This window comes from Octopus sinensis, linkage group LG4 (genome assembly GCF_006345805.1).
Source record: "Octopus sinensis linkage group LG4, ASM634580v1, whole genome shotgun sequence".
Taxonomy (NCBI): Eukaryota; Metazoa; Mollusca; class Cephalopoda; order Octopoda; family Octopodidae; genus Octopus; species Octopus sinensis.
Window position 1 is genome coordinate 27444651 of NC_043000.1, and position 15289 is coordinate 27459939.

Here is a 15289-nt window from a genome sequence, read left to right on the forward strand (position 1 = left end):
GTCCTCATCTTGTTTGTGGTTAAAACAACGCTTCGACTGATATACCCTGCAACCTTCACCAGGTGTCTTGGGTAAATTTCGAACCTGGGCATATGGCGTAGCGGTCAAGAGCGCGGGTTACTAACACCAAGATTCCGAGTTCGATTCCAAGCAGTGACCAGAACACTAATAATAATAATAATAATAATAATAATAATAATAATAATGATGATGATAATAATAATAATAATAATAATAATAATAATCATAACATAAAAAAAATACCTTAGGAATGAGAACCCAGGTTCGAAATTTCCCCAAGACACCTGAAGAAGGCTGGGGGGTATATCAGCTGAAACATTAGCAACAAGCAAAACGAGGACAAATATCCGTCGTATGTAAATAATGTAAGTAATATGCTAAACCTCGGGTTTGTAATGGAGCTTCTTTAGCCACACAGCCACGCCTGCGCCTATTAAATTCTTTGTTAAGTGTTATGTTGTGACGCATAATTATAAACATTTATGTGTCATATGCCAATTTATTAATTTCATTGTATTCACGTATGAAAGAAGCAGAAAAGTGAAAAACGATATTTTAAAAATTTGTTTAATTTTCAGTTTTTTCGCCTCTATTGTTGACGCTAATACTAGAATGCGTATTTTTTAGTCAGCTATTGGTATATATTTATATACATTGATTCCAGATTAAGTGTGTTGGTGATTTGTGCTTGTGCGTGTGTTTCTATGTGTGTGTTTGTTCGTGTGTTTGTAAGGGTGTATCTTTGTGTGTATGTGTTTGTGGGATTTTCGACAGGAAAGTTTGTTTCTTTTTTCATTTATTGCTGTTGAACAACTTGATTTTAGGAGAGAAGTTTTCTGAGTCTTTTATTCTATTTTAGCTGTGTTTGGATCCTGAATCTGTTTGAAGTATGCGTACTGTATCTGTAACCTTTCGGATTTTCGGAATGCCTTGATATGTCGGAAGAGTTTTTACTTCAATCATACTTTTTGATCCAGTTTGTTTCTGCATAGTCTGTTGGTAGTACAAATATGTCTCACTTTTAATCATATTCATGCTAGAGTTTCTTTTGAGTGAACTACAAGCTAGTTTTGCTAAATGCGTTATGTTTGTGTTCTTAAATACTTAGAAATGTAGTTTTGGAATTTATCAGTTTCAAAAGATTTTGCATATAATAAGAGATGAAATGAATTGTTGTTATCGAGAGCAACAACACAGTTTTCACGAAATTTCTCTTGAGCAAATGACTACTGCTGTTGTTGTTGTTAAGCAACAAGACGGGTATGGGTGATTAGGTGATGGTCTAGGACTTAGAGGCGGGAAACCCCAGACCTTGGAGAAAAAAAACTTTGGTCGAGGGCTCTTCGTTGACGCCCGACACCACTGGGAAGTGGCCCTCGAAGTCGCTGGAAATGGAGATCTCCAGGTCCAAATTCTAGAGTAGATCCCTAGCTTTATACAAGTCGTACTTATGTGTATTTACAGGAAACATAGAAACAGAGTTAAGATCGTGGAGAATTTAAATTGGTTCAATATACGTCTCGACGCACGAGTAGTTCTGTATCAAGTACGTTGTTCTTAATATTTAGTTCCACATGAGTTCTAATTAAGCAAATATATGATAGAGGGTTTCCAGGCATATAGCCTTTTCTCTTTAAAAGATATACAATTTGATGGACAAGAGTCTACAATTTGTTAGAGATCCCGATGTATATTTTCATTATGCCGGCCAATTTTCTAAGAATGTAGAAGCATATTGATATATTGTAGAGTCGTATCATCATTGGCTCTGTTTAACTTTGCAAATAAAAGATAAAATTGAAACTTTCCATTCCATTGACGTGTATAATATTTTAAAGAACGCATGCGTGCCAGTAAGTTTGAGATTCGCTACAGTCTTATTACACAGCGACTTGTGCATGTGTCTGCTACCAGAATCTCGAGTCGACTAATGTTATATGGGAAAAGCTTGATAGACAGAAGAACCAATCATATCATTGATGCACAAACGTAATTCGATTGATTTAGTACTTCGTTGCATCCACTCGGCTGAAAATATTGAAGTCAATCTCTGGCGTCGCGATAACATCTTCCTTTCTTCCTACCTGTTTCAAGCGCCTGGAATAACATGGACCTTTGACTAAACTATAAGCAAGGAATATGTAATTTCACAGCATCTAACATTTTACGGGTATAGCAAATGCGCATATATTTTTACTCCCATTTTCTCCATAATTTTTCTGATACACATAATTTTTTTTTATCCACATATTCCGTTCTGTCCCAAGATGGATGATTTCACTCCAGCAAACGCCTTGTTTATTCACGAAGTACTATTTCTCGTGGATCGTTGTATGAAATAAATTGTTAAAATCCGTACCAGAAGGACGCGTGTAGCAGGAATGGGCTCTTTTCAGATTGAAATCACAAACCAGTATAAGGGAAACAAACAGGATACCATTTACAATTTAGAGGATTGAATATAATGAAATAAAACTCTGGAGAGAAATTACAATCGGGACACCCATTAATGGAAGCTGTAAAATAGAGAAATATTATGAACTGCATTTCTTTGAAAACAACTTAAAATTGGTCTATGGCTTATTAGTAATATGTCTTAATGCTTAAGTGTTGCTATACGAAACACTATCGAACCTTTCTACGATAATAATATGCAGCAGCGTTCTAATAAAATTCTTAGGAGATAGAGACCTGAAAGTGTGTGACAGAGAAGAATATGACAAATAAATGTAACATGGAGACAAGAGAGATTTTAATCTGCGCTAAAGAATGCTGGACGTCAGAGTGTAAACAATAGAGCTAAATGGGTCATTATTGAGTGACTCATATTTTCGAAGACAGTATGTCTTATTTGTCAAGTAGATAGGTGTTGTTATTATTTAGCTCCAGGTCAGTTCTGACTGAGCAGATCTATCATTAAAAATATTCCAGGTGACCTCTTTTTTCCTGACCTTCAAGATTACTACGGGCAATACAAAGTTTCAGATAAAAACAGGTAATTCGCGTCAATATGGTTATTTCTCACATGTTCACCGAGCGTGTATTTCACCAAATAATTTGAATGTTGTTTACAGTAGCTTTCTTTAAGATCAGTAGTAGCAAAAGAAACTTTCCCCTAACACTTTTAGTACAAAATTTATAACTTTCAAACAAATATTTCTATTCGTAGAATAGTTTCCAATTTAGAAAATAGCATGGTGGATTAGACGTTGCATGTAGGGCAAAAATAATGTTGATTTATGCCATGAGAAGAATTACACCACAATAAAGTCAAACTTCAAGAAACACTTGTGGAGCTTCATGTCTCATTGTAATTGTAATTTTATAGAAGTATCTCATAGACGGTAGTAATTACAAAGCAAAATGGAGTATTAAACCTGTATATATATATATATATATATATATATATATATATATATGTATGTATGTATATATACCTATGTATATGCATATACATGTATATATATATATATGTGTGTATGTGTGTATATATATATATGTATATATATACATATATATTTACATATATACATATATATACGTATATCAGTAAATACATGTATACATGTGCATATTTATGCATGTATCTATCTATATATCTTACCATATATATACTTATATATATAATATAAATAATATATATATGTCTGTGTGTGTGTGTGTATGCATGCGCACACACATATACATGCATATATAGGTACAGGACGTCAAAAAATGTTGAACACAATAAGAAACGAAAACATTGAAACAAAAACATAGAAACGAACTTTTTTTCAAACTACGAAAAAAAAACAGAGTACATGATATGCAACATAAGGAATATTTCCCTTCTTCGGTTGTCCCTGTTTCATCTACTCCGCGTTTTCGAAGGTAAGGACAAATATATATATATAATTATACATACGGTATAGAGTAGAGAAGAGGAAGAAATAGAGGTACAAACGGATATTATCGGTCATTCTATATATTTCGGAATAATGAAGAGGTGAATTGCAAGATTAATGCTTGTGTTACTGTTACGGTCGTTGAGTGAGATGGTGCCGGGTAAAAATCGTATGGAAAATTTGACACAGTATTTGGTAACAAGTGTGAAGTTAGCTTCGGCGGTTAATGTGAACGTTGAAAGGTTCTGAACTGTCTACGAAAATAGTGAACTTAGCAATGTAAAAAAGGCGGAGTGTTACCGTGAATTCGGAAGTAACAAGAGTCCAGCCGAAAAAGCAAACCATTAAAAGAAGATAGAAAGTAACCCATTAGACTGGTGAACAAAGAAAAAGAACTCACCACAAGACATTTACACATTTTAGAGGTAAATGAAAGAACTCTGTAAAAACTCTCTAAAGATCTGTTTATTTATTCCATAAGTCTTATTGGCCTCTTAATTCAAGTTCTTGTATTTTGGTTATGTTTTTGTTTGTTATTTTCAATCGATCTTACTTCTTTGACAACTGCTTCTTCTAAGCAAGTCGGTTTGCTGAGCTCGCCTACGCGGTCTTCTGAATTATTGAACACAGACTGTTGTGTTGTACGTGGTTTCGAAATGCTGCGTGCTGCATATATATATATATATATATATACGGTTAAGTAATTGAGATTCTAGTGAATTCTAAAGAATTCACATGAATATGGTCCTTAACTAGGATGCACCGGATATCTATATGGTGTTAACCATACGACAAGTGGGGTGATTACAAATAGGAAAAAAGCAACAAGAATGGATTAAAATCTCGGTACGATCGTTTCGTACGAGGACATCTTTAATAAGCTACAAAAAATGCAGTGAATACAGATGGCTCGTACTCGTCAGTCGAAAACATATCAGAGAATTCCCAAACATCAAAGGGGTAGATACAAAAGAGGTTGTAAGATTAACTGCATTGAAGAAAGTTCGATTCATGGAGATCCGATGAAAGGTTTTAAACCTATAGAATTTATGCATGTCTACATATAGCTCATATTGAATATTTGATTAAGTTGTATGAAGAAATTTTCGGATACAGTCGTGCAAAATTTCTGAAAATCCGAGTAAGAGGCAAAGTGACTGCCATATCATGTAGAGGAAAGTCTGAGTAAAAACATAGTGACTGTCATATCGTGTAGAGGAACAGATTGTTATTGAAATTTACAAGAATCGCAGATAAGTTCGAGTTTTTGGAGATCCGATGAAAAAGTCTTGAACTTACAAAATTTGTGTATGTCCTTATAGTTCATAATCCAGTTTTGTGGAGAGATTTAGGGTACAATCATGCGAAAATATCAGGGAATCCGAATGAGAAGCAAAATGACAGTCTTATATTGTAGTGGTTCAGGTTGTTAATGAAATTTTCAAGAATCACAGAAAGAGGAGGAAGGGGGTAGGAATTTAATCAGTTACTGCTATTTAAGCTGTCAAAGAGAAAGGAAAGGGGAAGCTAAGGGGATGGGCACAATTTGATACTAACAAAAAAGTCTAAGTTTGTTTAGAACAAAATTCGAACTGAGGTCAACAATTTATTTCTTTATTTATAAATGTTACTATTAATAGATTGTCAGGTTACAAAGAGGTCATTAGAAAGGAAAGAAAAATGGGGTTGTTTTTAAATGAAATTAAACAATTATATTATTATTATACTAAACTATAATACACTACACTATATTATATTATATTATTTTGATATATTATATCACATCACAATACACTACGATAGGTCTGGGATTAGCAGAATTAATTTTTAAAGTGTAAAAGAAATTAAGAGATTTAACTAACTAATATTTGTAATGGGATAAAAAATAGACTAAGAAATGGAGATAAAAATAGAGCAAAATTTAATTTATTAATAATATGGTCCAATAGAAATAAATCAAATAATTTAAGTCAATAAGTATTATATATATATATATATATATTATATATATAATATATATATATATACATATACATATATATATATATCTATATATATATGTATTATAAAAATTCATATATATATGTGTATATATATATATAAGCCTATATATATATATATATATATATATATATATATATTATATATTATATAATATATATATATATATATAATATAGTTATATACATATATAAGTATATATAATATGTATAAATATGCATATATATTATTATATGTATGCATATATATATAAACGTGTATTCATATATTTATATATATACATATATATATATGTATATATATACATATATATATATATGTGTGTGTGTGTCTGTATGTATGTGTATATATATGTGTGTATACATGAATTAAACGAAAGAAAATATTCAAAATTCAATCGGCAATTAACTTTATTTATAAGCTGATGAGAACTTTCTATTAATATAATAAAGTAGATAATAAATTTCTCTCATTAGGCTATCAAGTGATATAAACGTAGCTAAGCAACCATGAATCAAGACCGCTTAGGAGTCTATAAAATTTTGAAGATTATGAATAGAACAATTAGTCGGTTTTGTTGAGGCGATCAAATTTGTTGTTGCTACTTATTTCACGTCAATATGTTTTGTTTAACGAGTTTTCATACTTCGAAATAGTATGGCATATCATTGTTGATACTACGAAGAAGGCAACTAGCTGGTAGAGTTGCTATCATGCCTAGTTGTGGTTGAGAAAAAGTAAAGTGAATTGACATGAAGGACAGAAAGATATTTAAATATTGGAAAAGAGTTACTTGTATCGGGATGATTGACGCTGGCTAATTAAATTTTAACACCATGATGCTGCGCAATGCTCTGTGAACATTGTAAAAACAGGATGACGCTACGTGAACACGCTAAGTGGCAAACACGAAGCTGTGGCCAGAAGAAGTATCACAATTGTCGTTCTAAATGTCTCCGAATGCCGGAATTTATCCCTGAAACTGAACAAGTCCTTAGGCATAATTCGGATGATTATGCGAAACTTTTGGAAAATATGGTCTATCCCTGGCTGGATCGAGTTGTTGCTACACCTGACGGCAGGATTCGCCTTGTTGCCATACCTCCGGAAAAAGGTCAAAAGTGGTTGTCGGAGAATTGTTACGACTTCATCAGCCCCAGTTTCTGGTCTTTAAGCTCCTACGAGTGGTATACCTTAGATTACTATATGCTGAGGAATGTTGATGGAAACACTAGCCGCTCTATCTGGAACATTATGGTGAGCAGGATCAACGTGTTCCACGATCTTCCCAAGGACACAGCGATGAACGTGTATGCCAGTTTCTGGAGCCATCTTGATGCCATGATAGAAGCTAAAGGGAGCTACTTGAAGTACCCAGCCATAATCAAGTTGATATATTTAGATTTTTCTCAAAATACCTTATTTTCTGGGGTGGGATATTGTGTGTTTTTCCCCCGCTTCCTTTATGCATATTGTTAACCTTAGACTGAGCGCCATGTAAGCAAATAATTGCGACCTCTGTTTTCTAGTCTTAGGCTTTGTGAAAGGGTGTGTCAACACATATCTATATCGATAACTAATCTATCTATCTATATCTATCTATCTATCTATCTATCATCTATCTATCTATCTATCTATCTATCTATTATCTATCTATCTATCTATCTATCTATCTATCTATCTATATCTATCTATCTATCTATCTATCTATCTATCTATCTATCTATCTATCTATCTATCTATCTATCTATCTATCTATCTATCTATCTGTCTATCTATCTATCTATCTATTTTTCTATCTATCTATCTATCTATCTATCTGGGTCGACCTTGAGTGACTCCATCACAACAAAAGCATTCTATAGGGGATTAGTGGAGGGGAGGTACGACGACGAGCTCGGGGCGAACCTGGACGTCGACGAGGAATACCTGACCCGCTTGTTCGGGACGACTTTCGGGCCAGGGCCCATGGACAACTTTCAGAGATCCCTGGCCTGGCAGTGCTACCAAGAAGCGCTACCCATTCGGGATAAGCTCTACAGACACGGCTCGAGAAATACGGGGCCGACCTGCCCGAGATGCGGTCAGAGCGACGAAACCGTTCTGCACGCAATCGTGCAGTGTCCAAGAATTTCCGACGTGTGGGCTTATGTCGAACAACTGCTGTCACGTGTGGGACGTGTCGGTTTATCAGCTGAGTCTATCGTCAATATTGTTACGCCTCCTTCCTCCAATCATCCTTGTGGCTATGGCGAAAGAATGTGTCTGGTGGACGCGTCTGAAAGGATTGGAGACAAACACTTTCCTCATCAATTTTTTCAAGTACCACTTGAAAAGGAAAGTGAGAGTACAGAGGCAAGTTTTGTCTAGCGAATGTTTTAAAAAAAGATGGGTGAATATAGCAAGGATGACACCTATGAATGACGGAGCCACCTTGTGCATAATCCTATGAACCCAGAAATTGAAAACAAATGTGGTAACATATAACAATATTGACCGATGTTACCGTGGTTTTTTTCGTAGGCTTTTCTTCCCACGGATAAACCTTATCTGCTTCCCCCTTTACACCGTACATCATGACACTGTGATACACGATCCCTATTGATCGTTTTTTTTTCTCTTCCCCTTTTTTCCTCTTTTTTCTTCTTTTTTCGTTTTTCTTTTCTTTTGTTACTTTTCCTTCTTTTTCCTTCTTCATTTTTCCTTTTACGATCCCTTTTGATCGAAAACCTACGCCACTTTCTTTTGTTTCTTTTGTTTTTTGTCTTTTGTTTTTTCATCCCCTAAAAGAAAAGCTCTACCTTATAATTTGTTCCATCTGTGTGCAGCCCTGTGTGGCCAATAAAGAAACTCATCTATCTATCTATCTATCTATCTATCTATCTATCTATCTTCTATCTATCTATCTATCTATCTATCTATCTATCTATCCATATATATATATATATATATATATATATATTATATATGTCTGTCTATCCATCTATCTTTCTATCGGTCTATCTATCATCTATCTATCTAGCTATCTGTCTGTCTTCTGTCTGTCTGTGTCTATGTCTATCTTCTATCTGCCAGCCGTTTCTTTTGTTATTAGAGATTTACTAAATTAATGTTAGTGATCTCTGATCGCTAGTTTGCAATACCAATTTAGAAACATCTAAATGTCTAACATTTTGAAGATCTTACAAGAATTTAATAAGTCGATGTGCTCGCGGTGAGCAGCGAGAATCAAAACAATGAATTAAATATCTATTCTTGCTATGTTCTGACAGATTCGAACGGGAATGTGTTAATCACTGTTGTGTAAGTCACAGGAGAACATCTCCTTAACGACAAAAACGTGTTTATATTACACTCGATTCATATGCAATAAAGATTCTGGGACACCAGAATGTTTCGTCTACTAGAATTTTTCCGTAGAAATTCATTGCTCGAAAATATCTTCCAGAAAAAAACAGTGTTTATTGTTATGTTGGTGGTGTGGAAGACAATGGGGATGGCAAGAAGCGGAAATGCACGCAAGGGACTTAAATTAAATGGAAGTGGCATGTTTACACCAAAGTTAGTTATGGAGAGGCCGCAATAATAAATAACAGTAGACGAGACTAATTAACGTCTTAAATGTATGTTGTGTTTAGAATAATTAAATATTCGCATAGGAAAGTTTTGATGTATTAGTGAAGACTGAAGAATGATCATTAAAAATGTCTGATTAAAATTGTACATTTGTCAATAGACATTGTTTCTGATATCAATTCTTAATTAGGAATATAAAAACCAATCTTTTTTTTTTTGTCGCTATCAACATTAAGCGGGAAATCGTTACTATATACCACCAAGAATTTGATACACTGCCAAGAATATATATTAAAGTTAATCCTCCCGATCATTCGGTTTTCAATAAGTTCAGAGGGTGGGTTTTACAATAGTATTGTGTATATATATATATATATTATATATATATATATATATATATATATATATGAGCATCCACGTCTACATACATATGAATGCACAAAAAACATAAAGTGATTGCATATACGCGGTGTGTCTGTATGTTAATGTGTACGTAACTATATATTACATATATAATATACATGTATAAATATATATACGGATGCACAAATCTACGCACGGACTCACATACAGATATATAATATATATATATATATATATATATATATATATATATATACGTACATGCATGAATATATATATATATCTAGAAAGTGGGAGTGATGCGTTGAGAGAGAAAGAAACCACAAGAATCTGACACATTTGTAAAATAGCCTTATCGGATTTCATATTATAGAGAATAAACACCGTATACATATATGTATGCGTACAAATGTACAAAAATACATATATATTTATATATGCGGGAACACATGCTTGTACACATTCATACATACGTACATGCACACATATGTGCTTATATACATACGTATTTACACAAATTTACATTTCTACATATATGTGCATATATTTATGTATTATATATATATATATATATATATATATATATATATACATACAAAAGTCATGCATATATATATGTATATATATATATATATATATATATATACATACATATACTCACAAACGCATGCTCACACACACACATATCAAAAAGCTTACATGATACATACATCGATATACATGGAGTGTATTCGCGGAAATTACATGGGAGCATCATTGATTTGCAATGAACGTTGTTTCGAAATTCATGGCAACAACAATGAACCACGTTCTGAAGCGGAACAACTGCGTTGAAATATATCGCTTGGTGATGTTTGTAAAGATATTCCTTTCAAACTTGAAGCCACCATAATATTTGGAAAGATTATAAACAGAGTCTGCAGTCACGACAACACCTCTGAAGGAATCAAAAGCAGGAAAGTCGAATTGTATTAGTTGTAAAGTTGAAAACGAAATTGTAGAGTTTATTTTTCTTTAACATTTTAAATAAATCTTAGAAAATTATCCCCTCTTGTCTATCTGAACAAACGGCGAGTTTATTACGAAATGATCACATTGAACTTAAGTTATTTCAAGATAAAACAGTTACCTTAGCAAACATCTTTTTGTGTTTATAAGACAATTAAATGGTGTTTGTAATTATATTTCTGAAATGTAGAAAATTTGCAAACATTTTCGAACAACTGAGTTATCCAAAACAAAAATTACACATTGCGTCACAGCGGACTAGACTTCCGCTTTAACAATACGGAATTCTGCGTATAAAATAATATCATATATTCTACGAGCTGAAAGGAAAACGGTTATAAATAGCTGATATGTATTTTATGTGAAATATTTCAAGAAAATGTAATTTCGTTAATAAAATTTTTACTGCGGGACAGAATATATTTGTCTTCTATTAAGAGACTCAATAATTTTTTAACAATGATTAAAGCAATCAGGTGAATGTGTATGAAAGAGAGGTTATCTTTGTTTTAGATAATTGATGTTTGTCTATAAGCATTTCAAAAACCTTCGAAACAATATATTTTAGCATTATATACATTATTTACATTTGACGGATATTTGTCCTCATTGTTTGTTGTTAACAGGACGTCAAATATCTGTCAAATTTAAATAATGTACATCATTTCTCATCTCTAAAATATAGAACAATATATTTGAGAGTCTAAAGTAAACAGGTAATAGGATAAAAGTAAGTGCGAAAATGATACAAAAAAAATGCAAACAAATTGGATTGTTGATTTACAAGAGACTAACAGTTATGAGTGATTCTTTTAATATCTTAACACTGACTCTTCCAAGAAACGAGGGAAAATCGATGCAATCTTTAGAGTAGCAAAAGAGAATACTTGGGTATGAATTTATCATACTCACACAGGAAGCAAAAGCTGAGAATGAAAAATATTAGGCATCAGAAAATTGTAACAGCAAAAAAAAAAAGCAATTAAAAGTGTATTTGAAACCAATCAACTGTTTAGAGTGATATGAACTGGTTATCAAGAATAGAGCAAACTATTTTGAGGAAAACATGGAGTCATTCTAATGAAAATATCTGGAGTAAGGAAAAGACTTTAAATATGATATAGCGTTAATAGCAGAAATTCCAAATAAATATTTTTCCAGCATTAAATCTTAAAGTATCAAAGCTAGTACTTCTGCAATCGGGACATTGCAACGGCGACATTGCAGCGGTGAATTAAATGACCAAGATAGAAAGAAATCTACGAGAAGGTACAGAATTGTCGGACGCTTGTTTATTGTCGGTCATTTTGAGTATTTTTACCAGTAAACATTTTATGGAATTTTAAAGACAAATTGGATGACGTTGTTAGAAACAAATCTAATGCGAAAAAATGGTAATGACGATAATTTATCGATCGATTAGATGCCAAAAATTAATGAAAACGTAAAGAACTTGTCTGAACCTATTTATCTAGGATCACTGGGTGAGATACGATATCACCGTAGAGGCTGGATATGAGTCGATGAAATTCTAATCAACAAACTTCTGATGCCATTGGCATAGTAGTAGATAACGAATTGTGTTTATCACGAATGTATATATTTCACTTTCTCGGAGTTGCTACAGGAGACTCGATGTGCGAAAATCCAAAGATCATTTTCAAAGCCTTAAAAAAACCTTACCGTTATCCTGGACCATTGCTCTGAGATTATCACTGGAAGTGATTTTATCGTTGCATATATGGCACAGTGCCGCAGTATAAGAGAGGTATATGTCACTAGTTCCTCTGAGATGCTGTTTAATTATTCAGTGAACTGCTTGTTCTTGTTAAGAAAACCTGCAAAATTCTCACAGGAAGACAGAAACGCCAACCCAACGCATAGCTTATGTGTGGACAAAGCTGGCGTGAATGCTTAGAACACGATTACTATGAAAATGACAGGAATATCATCAATTCAATGTTGCATCATATGAATGTTGACAACATCATCAATTCGTGAAGTTTTGAGATGTTTCCATGGATTAAACTATGAATGCATAAAGTAAATATTATCATGTGATTTGTAGAGCTGCTCAAAAGATAACGAATGATACGCAAGGGAAATTATACTGCTTTCTCTCTATGAAACACCAGCGGAAATGCTTCTGTTTTTCATAAAACCATGCATGGCTATGTTATCAGAAATGTTCAAACTGATAGTAACACAGATATCTAATGTCAAATTAATTGGATTACCATCCATTATATCAGTTCTCACTTTCAATAGTATGTTCTCGCAATCAAGAAAGAAGAAAATGCACAAAAGGCATACGTGTGAAATTAAAACACTCAGATGCGTACAGAATAACTGCGTACAGAGTTAACATGGACGATGTAATCGAATAGTAATTAGACGTTTAATAATACATTCCTTACACTATCTTCCGATAAAAATTAATATTGTGCCTGACCAAACCATTAGAAGAAACAATCAAAGATTTAAATCTAGAATGTTACAACGATGCATTACTTATGAAAAAATAATGGTGGAATGATCCACTGAGAGCTTTTGGAGAATCAAAGCATATTAAACCAGGTGTAGTGTTCTGGAATTGAGCAAAGAATGTATGTACATTCGTAGGGGTTTCTTACTAAGCAAAAAGTGAACATCATATTAAAACGTAAAGAAAATCATTTGTCCAGAAATAAAGATAAATCTGTAGATACTACACAGAAATAAAAGCTTAGATTCATAACTGTAGTTATTAGGGCTGTTGGTTACGTAATTAAGTGCAGTAGCACAACCCTTCAGATTCAGGGCTTTATACGAACAGAAAGAAGCGGCATCATTAAGATATTAGAATCATATGTGAATATATCGAAAATATTCCATAATTTCAGATTCTAATAAATGCATTTTTCTCCAGTCTCTACCTTCCATTGAGAATGTAAGTCTTCGGGGTAAAATGAAAATGAGAGAGAACAATAACGTCAATTACTTAGCACCATCGAACCTAAAGCAGAATTCCCCTTATATCTAGCGTGGCTATTGGGCCAGTGTTTTGTGTGCTGGCTCCGTTAAATTCCAGCTAAGTCTCATAACATGGCTAGATTCACATTTCATGAATCTTTGTTGGTGAAGCCACACCATGATATTACACACACACACGCACACACAGAAACACTAACACACATGCGCGCACATTCACACACACAGACATGTATATGTGTATACATATACATATATCTTTATGTACATAATCCAATGTTCACCGAATTCATATATGCCAATGAAAGGAGTATTGAAACATTTTTTCTTGCAAACAGTGCTGGACAATATTGGTAATTAGTTTTTGCGTTACTGACACGTGAACCCTATATATCTAATACATTTTTATATACACAACTGCTAAGCTTTCTTGAATATTAAAGAATAGTAGACCGGGTTGTGTATAGCCAGACGAAAGTTCTCGGGCTAAACTGGTGAGTTGTTTAGTATTGGTGTGTGTGATGTCAATTCACTAATCTTTCTCCCTTTAGAAAACGGATAAATATCACGTAATCTAATTTCCCTTCCTTATAAATGTGTGTCGTATGTATCAATGCGAAATCAATATTATTCTTTCAATTTTATCGACAATCAAGTATTTTAATATAGTTCTCTCGCTTTCATTCCCTCTCTCACGCTCCCTCACCCTCTCTCTCTCTGTCTATGTGTCTCTCTCTCTCTCCCTCTCTCTCTCTCTCTCTATATATATATATAATACATATATATATATATATTATATATATATATATATATATATACATACAAACACATGCTCACACATTTATATATTAAGATATATATATATATATATATATATATTTATACACGTACACATATATACACACATCTATAAATATTCCTTAATGTATATATACGTATGTTCACAGAGAGAGAGTGGGGGAAAGGCGAGAGTGCGGGGAGACAGAGAGGAGACTTTACGTGTTCAAAGTGATGTTTGTTTGGAAGAGAGTAATAAAAAGTAAAGTCGATTTTGTTTATAGCAAAGTTATGTGTTTGCCTTTAAATCAAAATAAAACTTTTAATTTGAAACAACAATTTAGACAGTTTTGACTGACAGAAATAACAGATTGACAGCGAATGAATAAAGACTGGCATATTGACAGAAACAATAAACCCATGTATCTTAAATTGCTATCCTTCTTTCAAGCAATTATTTTCTAAAAATCGGATTTAAGCCAATTATTTTACAATGAGTACATTATTTTCATGTCATTTTATTTTTATTCGTTGTTTTTTGTTACGCTTCTTTGGATTATTTTGAACTCCTATACAAATTGGTTTATTAGGTATTTCAGTTAAAACTATACTTATGCTAAATACTTACTGATATTGATCTGCCTCGGCACCGATTTTGTAGTGTCATTTATTAGACCAATGTTTCACAG